Source organism: Fukomys damarensis, unplaced genomic scaffold, assembly GCF_012274545.1.
Source record: "Fukomys damarensis isolate Sample0158 unplaced genomic scaffold, DMR_v1.0_HiC HiC_scaffold_29, whole genome shotgun sequence".
Lineage (NCBI taxonomy): Eukaryota > Metazoa > Chordata > Mammalia > Rodentia > Bathyergidae > Fukomys > Fukomys damarensis.
The window spans coordinates 7,701,703-7,704,364 of NW_022900941.1; the positions used below are offsets into that span (position 1 = coordinate 7,701,703).

Genomic DNA, 2,662 nt, shown 5'->3' on the forward strand with positions numbered 1-2,662 from the left:
TCTCAACTACATCATGAGACCCTACCTCAAAAAACCAAAAAACAAACAAAAAAAAAACCAAACTTAGATGGAAAGCTTTGAGAGAGGTGAAAAACCTGTAGCCAATCTTCACATTCATAGACATAGGGCTGCTGGAAAAGGGACAGAAAAAAGAATATATCTTTGAATGTTTAAACTACACAGAGGAAATGTGACCTTGCCCCGGGTTGGATTGTGATTTACAAAGCCTGGCAGAACCCTGCTTCTGACCTGCTTGGGAACCAAGGTTGCCACAGGTGGGAGGAGGGAGGGAACAAAGGAAAGAGATACTTCTTCTTGGCTGAGGCTGTGAAATAAATTCTCCCAGGAATGGAGTTAGAAGTACTGATTAGTCATCTTTTGAAATAATACCATTTTGCAGGTGACACACATCTGTAATCCCAGCACTCAGGAGGCTGAGGCAGGAGGATTGCCAAGAACTTAAGGCCAGTGTGGGCTACATAGTGAGTTGAAGGCCAGCTTGAACTACATAGCAAGACCCTGTCTCAAAAAACCAATACATAAGTAAAACTGTGTCGTGATGACTCTCAGTTAATTTAATATTAGTTAACAACTGCTGCTTTTGTCAAGCTCTGCAACAGGTCTGAGGGGCAGAGCTAGGCGTGGGACGTATGCCCCCTCCCCTCAAGATGCCCATAATTTAGTAAATGAGTCACTGGAACTGATCATTGCCTTGAACACACTTTCCACAGGAAATTGTTTTTTTCTAACACTCTCATCTCTAACCTATGTATTTTAGCCTCTTACTGAATGGGCAGCATCCATGCAAAAGGACAGCCACACACCCAGCATGATCGCAGCCCTGTTGGACAAGGTGAAGTTCACTGCACAGATTTCACAAAGATGCATTAGCAGGGTGTGTGGCTTCTAGAATCCTACAGGACCTGGGCCTAGGGTCTCGGACTCAGAGAGGACTCTATCTGGTGTTTCCAGGAGCCACACAGCAACTGTCTTCACCCCTACTCAGAGCGGACTGAAGTGGGGGTGGCCCAAAAGCCGCTGGCTGTGAAGGTGGGTGGTCAGGAACAGACGCCAGTCAACCACTGGGCTCCCAGCTCACCAGCTTTGTCGGGAAACCAATCAGCTCTCAGCGTTCTCCCGGAGAAATACTCATTTATTGGGAGAACAGAAAGTAGAGCTTTGGCTGAAACCACTTTGCCTTCAACAGCAACGTTTTAATCCCTTTGTCTGGTGCATAAAATCAGTTCCCAGAACACAGAGGTTATTAATAACTTCGGGACCTTTTCCCAGTCTCCAGATCAATTGGCAGGAGCCTCTGGTTGTTTCCTTTTGGATGTTTCTATTATTTGGAGCAGGGAAGAAACCTCCACCTTAAAACCCATGCATTTTTACCCATCCTGATAATTATGCAGCAACCGTGCAGACCCCAACCTGCCAAACCAAATCTGCAAGTTGGTCTCCTCCTTGCACTTGGCTGTCTTTGGCGTGGTTGGTGTCCCTGCTCCCAGTGCAGTGCTACTGCTGTCTCCAGGGGAGTCTGGCATGTACCTCTCGACCCACTGGCTCCTTGCTGCCAAGTGCGGTCCAGAGTGTTCATGGATCCAGGGAGCCAGCCCAATTTAGAATGAGGTCATTTTGAGCTGGCTCCTCTGCTCCTACTTAGAGCAGTTAGGGAGCAAGGTCCTAACAGGGGTGGACACTTCTGCTGCAGCCAGAAGCTCCCAAGGCTCATGTGTGTCACTAAAGCGGTCTCTTCTAGATCTCACCTGGGATTCCTTCCCGTTTTGGAGCCAGTCCATCTATGGCTTTACCAGACTCTCAATTCAAGAAGCTGCAGCTGTTGTGCTTCTCATCTGCTTCCTAAGCTCCAGCTACCTACCTGCCACTGGCCATATCACAAGAGCGTGTCCCCAGGGACCCTAAACCCAGCTGGACACAATGAGGTGGACAGGCCTGCAGTCTGCTCCTGGCCACAGGCTGTCAGTGAACCTGGGAAGTGAAAACGAGAACACTCACTTTGGGGGGCCGAGAGGCATGAGGCAGAGCAGCGCCAGCACTGTAGGCACAGGCAAGGCATTTGGATTAAGAACAGCACTGTGAGCCACCAGAGCCAACTGCGTCTCTCCCCACAGACCTACTGCTCCTCCTCTACTTCTAGCTCAGTGGGCAGTGGCATTAGCCTTGCAATCCTTGTGCTGCACAATGCAGCACTATCACTTTTCCTTCTTTCTTTCTTTTTTTTTTTTAATTTTCCCCACGGGAGTGCACAGATCCTGGAAGCATTACAATACCAGGTCAATGCACACAGTGATAGAGCAAGCTCCTATCCACCTCCAGCTCCAAAACCCATTTAATATATAGTCCTCAGATAGAGGATTTTTCATATTTTAAAATGATAAAAAGATACATGATCTTAGCCTAAAGGCAGAGAAGTGATGCAGCACTATTACTGCACACCTTTTTTTCACTTATCTATTTTTAAAAACTTTTTGGTACCAGGATTGAACTTGGGACCTTGTGCTTGCGAGGCAGGCGGTGGAACCACTGAGCTAAATCCCCAGCCTCTATTTTTTAATTATGGTAAACTGTAACTTACATTTAGCATTTTAAGCATTTTTAGGTTCAGTGGCATTAAATACATTCACATTGTTGTGCAACTACC

General features: G+C 47.1%; 1 pseudogene; it reads right to left on the minus strand.

Annotated features, from left to right (window-relative positions):
- Positions 1–2,257: 2,257 nt before the first annotated feature.
- On the minus strand, positions 2,258–2,437 carry LOC117283693 (annotated as a pseudogene).
- Positions 2,438–2,662: the final 225 nt, after the last annotated feature.